Source organism: Cyprinus carpio, chromosome B24 (genome assembly GCF_018340385.1).
Source record: "Cyprinus carpio isolate SPL01 chromosome B24, ASM1834038v1, whole genome shotgun sequence".
NCBI lineage: Eukaryota > Metazoa > Chordata > Actinopteri > Cypriniformes > Cyprinidae > Cyprinus > Cyprinus carpio.
In genome coordinates, this window is record NC_056620.1 from 19,258,683 (window position 1) to 19,274,864 (window position 16,182).

The window sequence follows — 16,182 nt, forward strand, 5'->3', positions numbered from 1 at the left end:
GATGAGTGAATGATGAAGGAATTTGCAGTTTTATGTGTAGTCATTTTTTCACAAAAGAAGAAAAAAAAACTTTCCATCATATAAATCCAGCTGGGAATCGCTTTTCTAAGCCATTAACCAAACCAACCAGCTTCAAGATGAATCACAACAATACAAAACGTGTTTGAAGTTCTTTTTTGAGGAAATAAACTTTTGGAAACAATGGTGAAGTATAAACTACTGATTTGAAGTTACTGATCTTACAATTAAAAACAAAATGTAATTACATCTAGTTAATTTGTATTTTGAAAGCATATAAATATACCAGATTGCGTCAATCACAGTGCTCTGTGGGAACAAGTAGTCGCTGCCGAAATATTTCGGTGTGTTTTACCAGTATCCGCAATCTGATTGAATCTAGCAGGATTATTGGTAGCATAGTCCTTTTTTGCGAATTTGGTATATTGAAATCAGGCCCCGTCTTTCTGGAATATTCGATTCCGATCGATCAATTGTGACATCCAGCGATAAGATAATTTTGACCGTCTGTCGCTTATAGCAACAGTGTATATTCCGCTCATTCGCAAGTAGTTTCTCTCATATCATGCCGCGGATTCGTGCAATTCATGCAATCGCAATTGGCACCATCTTGTCTCAGTTATCAATAGAGGTGGAAATTACCTCAGAGTATTCCATACTACTGTAACAGTGTTGCAATGTTCGTCTTGTTACCAAAGTCCCTTTAAGACAAGTCATGTCACTCAGCGGCCATCTTTGAAACACCTCTAGGGCATCCAAGTGCAACTCCTATCTCTTTGAATGGGGAAAACATCAAATTCTACAAAACTGTTCACTAGGCTTGCGATTAAATTTCATATTTGAAATCACCAAAGAAATCTGATAACAACTGTGTCATAAATGTTGTTTATTTTGTTCAAATAACGTTATAAAAAGCGTATTATTCAGGCTAGACCAGAGTGCGCATGCACAGTCCTGAGAGCATGTCTCAGAACGCTGACTGTTTCTATAGCAACCGGGACTCTTCTAACGGCAAAAGCTGACTTTACCGATTACCGATTGGCTCCTTCATTCAGAAGGCGGGGCTTCCTGCGATTGAGCGGCCATATTGAGCCTTGCATTTTTCCCCATTCAAAACTATACGAGTGACATGTCTTGGGTATTCTATAGTCTTTGTTGTTACTCAAGCCGATTGTTCTGTACAATGACATGGACTATTTTTGTGGAAGCTTTTAAGATAACACACGGCTGTACAGGTAAGATTAATAATTTAATATCAAACAAATACATAATTCCCACTTCTTTATTTGAGAGTAGCAAGGGATACTTAATCTTGAAGCTTATGGTTGGTATTAATGTTTATACGTTATTAATAAAATCTCTTTCTCAAAACAGAAAATGAATGGGGTTTTTTACTTTCAGCTGAATAGCTGAATAACTCATACACACAGCCACTTTCAAACATCAACTATTATTTAAGCATGAGAAAACCTGCACTCCATTAACCTGTAGATGAGTCACACTGAAAGAAGTATCAAGTACTTGTAGAAATATATATATATTCTTTTTTTTTCTGAAAAGGTGTTTTGTAACAAACTTTAGGTGCTCACAATCTTGTGGCCATGAATGTACATTGAAAAACATTTCTGAGTGACAGAGAAACTTTCAACAGCCCTTGACTATCCTGACATCAATGTCTCTGAATGAAATACTTTAATCGAATATTGTAAACTCACACCCCTTTACACAGCATGAAGCTGCTATTGCAGATTCTGCCGATGATTTCTGACTGTTATTGATTCAGGTAATACTGCGTTCGAAACAGCTTTCATAGCAGCCCAGGGACACATTTTATTGCTCAGAGGTTGCTCTTTCATGGCTCAGGTGATTTTTTTCAAGTTAGTTTCAGATGGTTCACTTAAAATTCCTTAGGAGAAATAAGAAGAGACACAAATGAGATAAGTGTTCAGATACGGTGATACATCAGAGAAGTAAAATGAATGCGGATTGCATCTCAAATTATTTGCTTTTGGGAGAATTGGATGAAAAATGAGTTCACATTCATTTGATTGCACACTTTGTTATCTTGGCATATGAGCAGAGTTTGAGATGTTGAGTGAAGAGGTGTATGAGATTACAGGGTCTTTTTTAGGACAAAAACCAAAGAAACAGGAGACTAAATCAAAAGTCTCTATTTAATTTCATTGCATTCCAATAGAAACAGCTGAAATATTACAGACATCTCACTTTTGAGATCACAAGGTTTTAAAAAAACTTTATGAAAAACGAATTTAAAGCGAACACAGGATATGATTCTGTTATACTGTAGTTATTGCTTAATTGTAATTACACCATATGTTTATTTATGATTTAATACTTAATTAAAAAAATACTGAAGGATGTAGTTGCTAGTAAATTTCACAAAAAACTGCAAGTGAAATTTAATTAAACATAAAATTTTTGAAACAGCAAAACTGAAAAAGTACTCCAAAAATCAGTTTTATTTGTCTAACTTTATTTTATTTATTTATTTTTGTGTTCTTAAAAAAAAAAAAGGTTATCACTTGTGGAGAACAAATTAATGTGTGCTAAATGGCTGTACAAAATAGTAAAAATATTTATACAATTTCTTGTATTAATTGCTAAATGAATCTTTCAATCTCTAAATTGCATTCAGTTACCATGGCAAAAGTTCACAGATGCTGGTTGTAAAAATATGCTATTATTGCTACTTTCTATAAATCTGCATACAGTTTCCTTGAACAATCCCCTCAGTGGTTTTCTTCTCATTTCATGTGGTTTCAAAACCAAATTTTCATCTCGACCTTTGTGAATAAACATTTTTTTCATACTGTCAGGTTAGTTTAACGTCTGTGTTGACCTAGAACCTTTTTTTAACGGCAAAGCAGTGGGTTCAGATTTCAAGGTGAGACGTCTCATCAGCTCACATCATTCATCAGACGCTTCCGTCCACTTTCAGCGGACCCTCACGCTTCACTTCAAACCATCACATCCTCAAGCAAACCCCGGGAAATCTTGTACGAGCACTGCGTTCGCTCTCTGAACACCTCAAAGCCACACACATGCAAATCAATTTTTCATCCCTCTATCCTGGTCTCTCCTCATGTGAAAGGAAGAGGAAATTGAGGTCACGCTCCATCAGAAACCGATCGGCCTCGGATGCTCCTATTGTGGCTGGTAGAGTAGAGGGAGCAGAACGGGAGAAAGATTGTCGGCTGCGGAGCGTGTTAGGGTCTGTCTCCTAGAGTCTAAGCAGAGTTGATGCAACCCTGGAGAAACTAGAGTGACCTGTGGAGAGTGATCCCTTCTCGAGAAATCCAGTCTAATGACACTGAGCTTGACAATAAGATGATGTGACTCATAAAATGGAATGACACAGATACACTTACAGTGCTGGCTATCAATCCGGCCTCGTGTTTGTCAAGAGGTGGGCGGCTCATGCAGGAAATGATACCGCCGTACAGTTAACGTGGGCCACTGAACCTGAATTGCCTGCCTACAAAATCCAACTATTTTTTGAATACTTAAACACATTAAGAATAATAATGTGTTAAATAATGATATGCAGTATTTTAATATTTTGTTAATAAAATGTATTAAATATTTCTATTTTTGTCCATTTTACATTGTTTTAGTATTATAGCATTGCAATGTATAATATCAATTATTTATTCTCTTCTGTTGTTGTATATCATTAGATTGAATGGGAATGACTAAATTTATCTATGAATTAATCTAAAAAAAAATGCTAAAATTAAGTTTAATAAATAAATAATAAAGTGTTTTTTTTTCTTAAAATTTAGTTGATGTGAAGTGTGACAAACATAGTTACATTACATTTTGCTTTGAGAAAATTTAAACATTAATAATATTATTTCAAATGATGAGTTTCTTTCATTACAATTTAGCAATTTTTTTCTAACAAATTCAAATTACATTATTATAGGAAAACATTTATGTAATATCATAATTAATGATATATTCTAAAAAATAAATGTAAAATAAAATTAAAATTAAATTAAACAATTAAAAAATTAGATGGATAGATATGGTAATATTGTACTGTTATTTATGCTGGCTTAAAAATAAATCATGGTATTGCAATTATTTTAGTATTATGATTAATTTAAGGAAAAAATAATCATAGTATTACAATATAATACATTAAACATGGTATTAAAATCATTTAAATAAAAAAATCATTGTATTATGTAATTTCACTAATTATTTACTGTAATACAGTAAGACCATCTCTATATTAAAGTAATGAGAATCACCCTTAAACACATATCCAGATGCATTTTGTTAATGAGAATATGCAGGGGAAATGTACTTAATTATCTTAATAACAATATCACCATATAAACAAATCAAAATGGTCCTAAAATAGGCTTCAAAGCAAAAACATCTTATTTCTTCTTTTCGATTTAATAGTGATTCGTGACCAGCGTGTCTTCATGAGATTTACCCAGTTACTGTAGAATTTGATATCTCTGGCCTGAGCATACGGTTCCAGTAGATCCAGGTGAGGTCCAGCTGATCGTGGCCTGGCCCAGCTGCTGCTGCTGTGAACCAGATGGAGGAGTAGTTGTGTATTCATCACTCATGGACATTTGGATGTAGTGTGTTACCCACTCTACCAGCATCTGTACCCCAAAACCACCTCCTCACCAGTTTGGACCAGCGCAGGCTTTCATTTTGTTTGGCCATGAGTGTGATGAGGCAATATAATAAGCACTTCTGATGTTAACGGTCACCATTTATTAAGGCCTAAAAAGGATCACAGCCTGTTATTTTGACTCTTTTAAGCAAGAAAATCTCTTTATCTTCCATCTACCAAAGACTGACTTACAATGCAAGCAAATACAGTAACATATGAGCACAGGCTGTAAAGAAGCACTGAACCTAACCTACTGAATGATTACGTAATCTACAGAAAGATACAGTGAATAAATGTAAACAAACCTTTCACTGGGATGAATCTAAAAAAAACCTCTATATTGCAATGAAGAAATTGTTAGTTACAAGCTAGCAATTGTTCTAGTATCAGTGTATTCCAGTGGGCAGGTCTGGATCTGTTGCCTGTAATAACTCTGAGAAATGATTGATTCTCATCTCTCCCTAACATGTCTTGAAGAGCCACAGGAGCAAGTGGGAGGAGCCAAACTCTGCTCTAGTAATAAATGAGGGAGGATGATTACAGCCTTTACAGTTACAACAGACACCGCAAGACTGAAATAGAGAGACAAAAGCCCAGTGCAAAAGAGAAGGTCAGGAAAAAGTGAAGGGAACAAAGGTAGCTAGAATATATGTGATGTACTCCTGCATTCTCTTTCAATCATAACAACAACCCCCACCTTAACAGAAAGGCTTTTCTTTCAGTTCCTCTAAAAAACTCTCACAAACACACTCAGACTCAGCAATGAGTAAGGATAAACGCCTCCCAGGAAAAAAGGGTGAGAGTCTAGCCTGTGTTGGTAGTAAATTACTAAATGTAGCCACAATACTGCATTTTTCACTATCTGACTTTTGCTCAGCCACTTTCAATACTGCTTATAGCTTTTTGGACATACTTTGTAAAAATAAATAGAATATTATAGACAGACAGACAGAGACAGAATACTATTAACTACAAAATTTGCTATACACAATACTACTAACAATTATATATATATATATATATATATATATATATATATATATATAAATATATATTTCTACTAGCCATATCGACATTTAATCAACCGTATTGGTCAACTACTAGTTTGAACCAAGATCTCAAACAAAGTATGAGAACAAAAGTGTAGTAGCACAACATTACAAGAGTGTGACAGGCCAACTGTTTATCAGTACAAGGGTATGACAGTATGCGAGAGCAGCTTTGTCACAGTATAACTAATAGTTTAGGAGCTGTCTTAAAGTCGACAGCTCTTGTAGCTGATGGAGCGCAGCTCTCTCTGTTGTTGACAAGCCGAAAGATCTGCACTTAATAGAGTTCTGAAAGGTGCTGGTCTGCCCTTAATAAATAACACACTGCCATATAAGATGACTGTGATTGTGTACGTGCAAAAAAGAAAGTGTACAAAGAACGGGGAGCAAGACAAACAAAGCTTCGTCTCACTGTAATGCTGGGGTTTCAGTCATATGCATTAATGAAGATTTTATGCAGGGCTGGTATGATAAACTGAGAGGGATAAATATATTGGAAAAGCTTGTGCATCCCAAGCGAGACAAATAGTGGGGTAAAACGACATCAGTGGGATGCGGGACACGGTGCCGCTGAAATAGGCTGTGAAATTGATTCCATGAAGTGAATCATGATTTAATCTGCCACAGACAACGAGGTATACATATTTCCCAGTAAGGAATAAACGTTAACTCTTACGGCATGCAACATATAAACACGCATTCTCAAGATTGCACTTGTAGCCTACATACAGTAATGTTACAAATAAAGCGCATGGATTCATAATAAAACGCACCTCACACGGCTCCGGGGGGGTAAAAAAAGGCCCCCTGTAGTGAATCCATGCGTTTTTGTATAATATAAAAAAAAATCCATATTTCAAACGTAATAAACACTTTTCTCTCACTTTCGTTATCTGTCATACACGGAAGCCATTCTTCTTCTTATTATTATTATTATTTATTATGAATGTGCGCGCTTTATTTGATGACTACAACTGCAACACCCGCTGACTGTGATTGTAGTGATTGGGATTGGAATGGCAAGTTTTTTTTTTTATTTAGAATGGATTCTTATTTAGTAAGAAAGTCATATACACCTAGGATGCCTTGAGGGTGAGTAAAACACAAGCTAATTTTCATTTTTTTGGTGAATTAACCCTTTAACGCACCTTTAAATTTCATTTAGTTTTTGCTCTTAACTGCTGAGTTCTCCCCTAGCTCATGTGTGTATGTTTGGTTATTAAAAATGTTCCCTAGTTTGAACTAAGTGAGAAACAATCCCAGCTGGACCGACTTGTCAGAGTAAAAAGTAAATGAGGTCCACAGAGCAAAAACTTAAATAGTAGCCAGACTTTCTGTGCAATCTCACCGATATTAATTAGTCTTTCGAATGTCATCGTGAAATTAATGGGAGGGAAACCAGGCAATTAGTGCAAAGTCCAGTTTTAAAGTGCAAACTTGGACACACTTACTCTTAGATGTTTGTGAAGGACAGATGGATAATTTCCTGTCACGGTGCCCAAGCAGGTCTTAAGCGAGCGCCAGGAAGACATTCATATTAAAGACTGGACTCAGAGCTGATTGGCTGAGGGAACAGAGTCTTCAGCAGCGAGTAAGTGACAGGATCAAACCACAGATCAGACCACACGCTTATTACACCGATGCCCCTTAGAGCCACATCTCTCAGTCCAGCCCATTAACCTGCTGTCAGCCTAAACACATTGTAAAATAACTGTTTTCTGTGCTAGAATGAGATTGGAAGCCTCTGAGACTGCGCTTTGAGTCCAGAAAAAAGACAGAAGAAAAATAATCTGATCCATTTTATGATGAATTAGGCCTACTGCATTAATATTTAACAGTAATTTAAATATGATGAGTACAGTTCTAATAAAATAACAAAGATTTTATTTATTTTTATTTTATTTATTTTTGTAAGTATAAGTGTCTTAACTGTCACTTTTCAATTGATCAATTTATGAGTGATAGAAAAGATCAATTTAAAGCATTCTTGCTGAATAAAAAAATATTAATTTAATTAAAAAAAAACACCAAAAAAAAAAAAAACTGAAAAGTGTATAAACTGAAACAGGATATTCAACAATATTTTTTATTTTTTTTGGAAAATATTTAACCGTGGGAATTGATTGGCAATTTATATGTTTGAAAGGCAGGGGTTAAAAACAAGTCATTTGGGCAAAAAATGATATGTATTAATAAGGTAAACAGGGAGAATTTTGATTTCATGTTGTCTTGAACGGCCCCTTCTGCTTTTGAAGCAGGACGAAAACTTACATAAATCTGATTGACATTAATAATCTCAGATCTGATAATGTCAGTGAGCACCTTCTAATGATTGGCTGAAACTCAAAATGTCACTGAGGTTAACAAAAAAATTTAACTGGAAATGTTGGTGTACTGTAGCATATGTCACTGAAGAGGTTGCGCTTAAGGACTATATTATAATTTGAATGCTTTAACAAAATTGACTCTTAAAAGCTCAGTTAGATTGCCCTTGTTCTTCAGAAATGGCACTGATTGTTCAGAATATGATTATTTAATGAAGAATCCTCCCATTTATCAAATTTACAGCTCTGAAAAGGGAAACAGATTCCTGGGAGCTTATAAAAGCCCAGTGCTCATCGCCAATGGTGAGCTGTTTATCTGCTCAGGGGTACATGAGAGGTTAGAGTCCTTCAGAGGGAGAAGCTTTTATATAATTCTGCTTGTTATTAAGATATGACCAAGCTAGGAAATAAGCTCATTGTGAACTCAAAAGCATTTATGTCCTTCATTTCTGAGAGTTTTTTGTTGATTAGAATATGAGTCTAGGAAAGCAATGAAGTCTTGTAGTCATTAGAATATCATTTAGAAATCTCACTGTTAAAATGTCTGTGTTAAATGAGGCAACACTGTCAAAGAAGACACTGACGAAGTCTTATTTGTGTGCTTGACTTTTAAAAGTGAACATAAAATCTAAATTTACTTTCATAATATATTAAAAGTCTCTTAATATTTCAAATATCAAGTCTGATGAATTGTGGCAATCTATACTTTTCAATTCATCTGATGTCACATAGGTCACGCAGGTGGAGGTATGTTAAGTTGATCAGCTATTGTAAAGTAAAGTTGATTATTGAATTATGTTTCAGAAAGAAAATACCATATCAGTTTTTCTACTTCAAAGAGTCATGTTTAATTCAACGTGTTACTTGCCATTTCTTTCTGTTTGTGATGTTTACTAGAAATTTCTGAGTGAAAACACCAATAAAAGAAAGGTATGTTTCTACACAAGTTTTTCATCTAAATAGCTATTTAGGTGCTATGTTGTAATGAATGACATTATATAAACTTCCCCATTATTAGCCAAATAATTTAATGCCATTTAAAGGTGCACACAGTAATCAAATCTCCATAGACAAAAATCATATTTTAACCCCACTGTAAAAATGATTTTGAGTTATAACTAACTTATAAGTCTTTCAGTCTTTCTACTTAAAAGTTTCTAATTTATTTCAATGAATTACTTGCTGTTTTTTATTTATTTATTGTGGAATTTATCAGCAAATTCTGAGTGAAAAATGTTTAAGACTATTTTTTTTTCAGTGTATTGCTTCACAGAAGTAAAATGCGTTGTTACCCCACATTATTTTAAACCTGTAAAAGACAAAATAAGATATTTTAAAAAATTTATTGTATATTGTAGTTTATATAATGAAAGCGAATAGGGTCCAATTGTTGAGAAACAGAGCTACCTCAAAATATCTTCTGTGTTTTACAGAAGAAATAGAGACAGTCATACAGTGCTGTGAGTAAATGATGACAGAATGTCCATTTTTGAGTGAACTATGCCTATAAAAAATCTATTAATAATCAATCTAGCAGTACAAAATTCATTGGAATAGACTCAATTGAAATCTATGCAGTTTCTATCCCAATGTTTCCTACGTCTGTACCAGAGAACAGCTAAAGTCTAAATAAAAACAACATTCGCAACCCATTTCACTTTTATAAAATTACTCATATACACTACCATTTAAAAGTGTGGGGTAAGTAAGATATTTTAATGTTTTTGAAAGAAGTAGCTTATGCTTATGCTTAATGCTGCATTTATTTGATAAAAAATACAGTAATATAATGAAATTAAAAAGAGCTGCTTTTTATTTAGTATTTTAATATATCTTCTGTTTCTCAACGTGAGTAATTGATGAGATCATTTTAATTTTGGAGTGAACTAAAATCAGTCAAAAGTAATGGAAACAACTCAACAGAATCAAACCTCTGTGGTTTCCATCCTAACGTTCCCTATGTCACAAACATTTCCCTCTGTGATGGATCAGAGACTGCAGTTCAAAGGGGTTTTAACTCTGATCCTTTATGTCCTGTTGCTTTGGCAGTGTTAGAATCTGAGACCAAGACATTCCTTCAAATTCTTCTGGGTACAAGAGCATCTGGATGTAATGTCTCCAAGTAGAGTGGGGTTTTAACTCTGATCCTGCCAATCTTAAGCAGATCAGGAAATACAAATCAACTAACAAAACGTTGAGCATCTGGATGTAATGTCTCCAAGTAGTAACGAGTAACAAGACGTGCGTCCAGATATTATAAGACGGTGGGCACATGTCCAGCGTAAACAGTCCTTTACTAAGGGAAGGATGTTTTATTCATGAGTGCAAAGCCATCTCCACACATGAGCTATTATATTTCTCAACCCTCATTTATAGCTCTCATGTGCGACGCCCAGATAACAGGGGAAAATTGCCTGGAGGGCTGAGACGACACCGCAGGAAGTAACGCCGGCTATCATAACACCCAGCTGGAGGGATGACAGAGAAAGAGACATTTATCAACGCGGCTGAGGCACCTTTCAACACACGCCATGTACATCTCAATGCAGCGGCGCACCTTCACAATCACTACAGCGCCTGACATTAAGACAGAATCTAAAGATATTCTGGGGGTTAACTGGAATAGGTGAAGCTTAAGATGAAAAAAACAAAGCACAACAGCAGTTATTGCCATTCCCACCCACCCACACACACACACCTTGCTGTGTCACTGATCACTGCTTGTAGGAACTATGAGAAAGTATGTGCACAGAATGCTTTCAGTAAAATACATGTTTAGAAAGGAGAAAGTTAAAGGCATAGTTCGACCCAAATATGTTTACTCACCCTGATGTCTTTCCAAACTTGTATGACTTATTTTCTTCTGTGGAATACAAGAGGAGATATTTCGAGGAATAATTTAACTGTTTTTGTGCATATCGGACCCCATACGAAATTAATGGATTTTTAATCATTTTTGGGTGAACTATCCCTTTAAGCAGACAGATCTTAAAATAAGCTTTAGATGCTATAAAAGCTTCCTCATTGTACATAATAGATGGCATGAAAAGTTGTCTGTTCTTATTTGCTGAGTGCTGAAATGCTATTTGTGAACCCATTCGCTGTCCATGGTGCTGAAAGGAACAGCATGCTGGATCTCTTCTGAGATTTCAGTTTAACATGCTCATTACTCTTTCTTCTGAGACATCTACATGTATTTTTAAGCCTTTTGTGTCATGTTGTCGATTCAATTTACCTGCAATTAAATGTGCGCTGTTGGTCTGTAGATCCATATATAGTACATGTTCACCAGAAATCATCCAAACCTCACAGTGACAACATTTGGCATCCAACACATGGTTACAATCTGAAATTGCTGAAGATTATATCTAAAATACAGATAGTAGGACCTGCTTGCTTACCCAGGCATTTGGACAGTTATAAAGTAAATGATGTATGAGATGACTCTTTTAAATATATCATTATAAAATCCACATAAGGTGAGTGAGAGATCTACAAAACGATAAAGGTATGATTTACAGAGGTTCCACTTAGTTTCACATTCACTTGCAGTGTGGTTATTATGCACAAGCACAACTACAGATGTGTATTTGATGATAAACCTCACAGCCAAAGAATACATCATTCACAGATTAACATTTCAGAATCGCCTTGCTTTTATTGCAAACAAACATGTGCTGTAAGGTTTGATTTCTTGTCCTTATATACCTGCAAAGGAGAGTCTGTTCATCTTCGGTGAAAGCAAAGACGCACTGATTGATATTTTCCCCAAAGAAACAATTATTCCCTTCATAGACACCTTAATTTGCATCATCTACGTGAAAAATGAGCACATCCAAAAATCACTTCACCTTAAAATCATCTGCAAAAGGATAAGGCATTAAAAAATGAAAGAAAAACCAGCAAAAATAAACAAACGTGACAGCTAAGCTGCAAGAAAAGTTTCCATTAAAACGTCACCAGGTCTGAAAATGACTTTCGGGTAAAGAAAAGACCAAAATAAAAGCAAATGCTTCGCTCGGTGACATCAAAATCACAAAACTCTCATGAACAATAGCGCAAAATACAAGCGAAGCATATCTACAGCAAAAGTCTATGGCAGAGAACAAAAAGGGAAAAAGGGTTCAAAACAAATATCATCGTACATACGTAAAAATGGAACTGCCAAGGCCATTTAAAAACCAGTTGCATGATTTCACACGACTGCAAGCACGTACTTGACCAGTGTCACTCAGTACTGAATAGCCCCGATAGGAATCACTGCATACTGAAAACTTGAGGTACGGATCGAAAAACGCCTCAAAACAACACTTTTTCAAATCTCAACGCTCAAACCCAAGCAAAAGGAGAGAGAAAAAAATAAAAAAAGAGCAAGTGAAAAGACAAAAAGGGTTACAAAAAGGCCTGGAAACGTACTCACCGAGTGGGAGTAAAATGTTGCGATAAAAATGCGTTATGGCACAAAACACAGTATGGCGAATGAAGCGCGTTCGTTCTCTCTCAGTCTGTGAGCCCTCGCTGCTGTCACGTGACTGCTGCTGCCTTGAGCGGCGGGAAGAGGAGCTGACAGGAGACGCCGTTAGTTAGTCCTTATCATTCCACACTGAGAGCCTTCTGTGATTCTCCCGTTGTATTTTTTTTACCGTGTCTTTTAAGCTTGCGGAGCTCCCATGATGTCAGACTCAACGTAACGTCTAAAGAGAGCCTCTCAACGCCGTCTTTGTTGTTCTTGCTCTTCGTCTTTATGTTTTGTGACGATAAACAAGTAATGTGAGGTGTGTGTATATGTATGCACGTGTGTGTGCGCTTGCGTGAGATAATACATCTTGGATAATGTCGTTAATAACGTCATGAAAGGCAGGTTTAGTCCCATTGCCGTTTTTTTTTTTCTTTACAGACGTTTATCTGATGTAAATAGCGTCGTGCAGCATCAGTTCATTCCTCCCGTTACATTTATCACGTCAAAATGAAGGGGCAGCATTTTAAGCTAACTTGCAGACTCTCCATTGCCGTGTTCTCTCCTCTTTTCTCTATAAAAGGACAAGAAGATAATTAAATCATAATGAAATGCATACAACGTTTAAAAGATCCCAGATAATTGGCATTCAGATGCCAAAAACAATTCCCTCATGTAGCCTAAAAAGAAAACATTGTGTTTTGTGGTAAAACATAGTGAAATAGACGCAAGATAGATAGACAGATATGCAAAATTAAAAATTTGCATGACAGAGACTGAATTGGAAAAGTGGCCATTTTATACATTTTGTAAAAACAACAGCAAAGTTATAGCCACAACAACATGGCACTTGTAAATATAGCTTCATATTCCCCTCTGTGTATCACAAGTTTTATTATTTGCATTCATTTTTAATTCATATTCTGTTTTATTATTAGCATTTAGCATTGTTATTTTCCTTTGGCTCCCAACCCATGGGTTCAGATCCTAGCTAATTGGCGATTTGATGTCAAAAGCATTGCCTACATGGAGAGAGAAGAAATAGTGTTCTATAGCACTAACAGCATTCAATTGAGCCTTTTTAAGTGTTCAAATTAATGTTTTGATAATGCTTGTGCTATAAGTATATCTTCCATGCTTGTAGTCATCAGTGTTGGGCAGTAACTAGTTACTAGTAACTTAGTTACTGTAATAATAATTACTTTTTGCAGTAACTAGTAGTGTAACTGATTACTAATAAGATTTCAGTAATAATATTACAGTTACCATCCATGAAACAGCTTAGTTACTTGATGCCTCAACCCCACTGATTTAAAATCCAACAATCAAATAATTCCTAGATTTATTTTCATAATTTTCATTACTCGCACATGCATGTGATGTCCCCAGTGCAGCAGGCAAGCTTGAAATATGGAAAAGCTTACATTTAGCAGATAGAATTATTGCATTATATTGATTTTGTCAGGAAAATAAGATGATCTGAACACTATTGTGTGAGTTGTGGCTTTACTTTACTCTGGCATTACATCCCACCCACATCTCTCTGATCAGCATTTGGTACATTATATTACTATAATTAAAAATCCTTTTGGAAAATTAAACAGTTTCTTAAAAACTTATGTGATTTGATAAAATACATAATGAAATACACACGTATATGGGTAATGGAGAAATTACAATTAGCTTCAAGCTACACATGACAATTAATGAGATTAATACAACACTTCTACATAAATGTCACTATCAATCACTATTGAGTGTTTGTAATAACTTCTGACTGCAATCCAATGTGGATTTTGGTAAAATCATGAGGCAGAAATATGTTGTTAGTAACATTCTAGAAGAATTTTATGTGGAAGAGGAGTGAAGAAAGAGTAATATAACTAATATTGTAATGAATTACTGTTGCCAGAAAGTAATAAGTAACAGTATTACTTTTGAAAGGAGTAACTAGTAATGAGTAATACTGTATATTACATTCTTTGAGTAACTAGCCCAACACTGGTGGTCATTCAATAGGATATGAGAAAAGGTAACATTATGCTACTGTGAAGCATAACACTACTATTTTTATTTTCAAAAGATGTATAGATCGATCAATAGTGTAATGATTAGTTTGATACATATTGAGAATAAATTTAGCAACGTGGGACATGGTCAACCACAACATCTCTACACACAGTGCTATGTTGGGGCTGAACAAACCATGCATAATACAGAGACTGTGATGGAGTTTGTAAGCTTATCATGCCTGACCAGGTAGAACATGGGAGACACACCGCAGAGAACATGCAGCTGAGGTTAAGGCTGATAGGTTGTTGCAGTGCTGGGCTTAGTTTTTTTTTTTTTTTTTCTGAAGTTTCCGGAGTCTGAGTTGCCCTTGAGCATTTACTCTGATGGCACTGGTCCAAAAGCCTTTTTTAGAGGACCAAGCCAAGAAATACACGCACAGCCTTGGACTGTGCAAATACATTCAGTGGTTTGATATTTTATTAACTCATTGCTAGATGTGAAGCGCTGATGACCACCCACAGCTCATTAACTTAATCTTCACTTCGCCAATAACCACAAGTGTCATTAGAGGCAGTAAGATGCGCAAATTGTTATGAGCTGTAATACCATACTGTCAGATTCAATCGCTAACGTACGTCCCTTCGAATCCTGGAGTCAACGGCAGGAAAACACACTGGCCAGAGCCGATGTTTATCACGCAAGGCATTATTGGCCTGCTCAAGAATTCCTCAGCAACCTCCACCTAGTGAAATATTAATCAATAAATGTGTATGCATTATTTATCAGCTGATTCAGAGCATTCAAGAAATCAGGCATCTTTCAGCGGTGCGTGTGCTGCAGTAAAATAGGAAAAGTATAAATATCAGGATAGACGGAAGCGCATTCTTTTGTGCTTTGTGTGTACATTGTGTTCGCTGACAGATCATACGTTATTGTATTTGCTCTGTTGGCTTTATTACAACGCTGCGGCCCAATCCCACGATTCTTTGTTTTAAATCAAAGAGTGACTGGATGAAACTGTGCAAATATTTGCAAATCTTTTTGTAATGAAATTAACACAGTGTCTGACAGCACAGCTAGTGTGCATGCTTCTTATTTCAGTTCAAAAGAGCAGGCTTTATGCATTCTAATCTTTATTGTTCAGAGTCTTCAACCAGATGAAGTTTGGCGCTTAGGAGTATTTCTAGGCAATTATTGCAGAAATGCAATGATCTCAGCATATGCTTACGTAAGAGCGAGCTTTAGCACTAACCCTCTGAGCTGCCAAACAACACAGCTGGTGACACAGTGGCTCTTTGGTCAGCGGATTTTATTGTTTCATGGTACTTTGAGTTTATCACCGCATTTGAAATAGAAGAAATTTCTATAACGCAATTCTCTGCATGGCCAAAGCCCAGTTGGTGGGCTGCCTGGAGTAGCTGGATGTTTTTCCTGCACTGATTTATATGCAATATGGGCTTCATTTCCTTTATTGCCACATAGGTGGATTCTTATTTTCTAGGTTGGTGCCTTTCAACACAGTGTTAGAGTCGTGCAATTGTTTACTATAGTTTGAGAACAGATTGATGATTCATTTTTAGAAATGCGTGCCTAGCACAGGCAGATGGCTTCTTCTCCGTAGGGGTGTTTTTGTTTGTTTTATTTTTTATCTTGCTTACCAAG

General features: G+C 35.8%; 1 protein-coding gene across 3 annotated transcripts in view; it reads right to left on the reverse strand.

Annotated features, from left to right (window-relative positions):
• Positions 1-12,639, reverse strand: part of LOC109050005 (RNA-binding Raly-like protein) — a 121,729-nt gene extending 109,090 nt beyond the window's left edge. The window contains exon 1 of one of the 3 annotated variants that reach the window (XM_042752472.1): positions 12,472-12,639. The gene's annotated coding sequence lies outside the window, so the exon portion shown is untranslated. Of the gene's footprint in view, positions 1-11,759 lie in introns of all 3 variants that reach the window. The other 2 variants (XM_042752469.1, XM_042752471.1) reach the window with 2 other exon arrangements.
• Between the last annotated feature and the right edge of the window lie 3,543 nt (positions 12,640-16,182).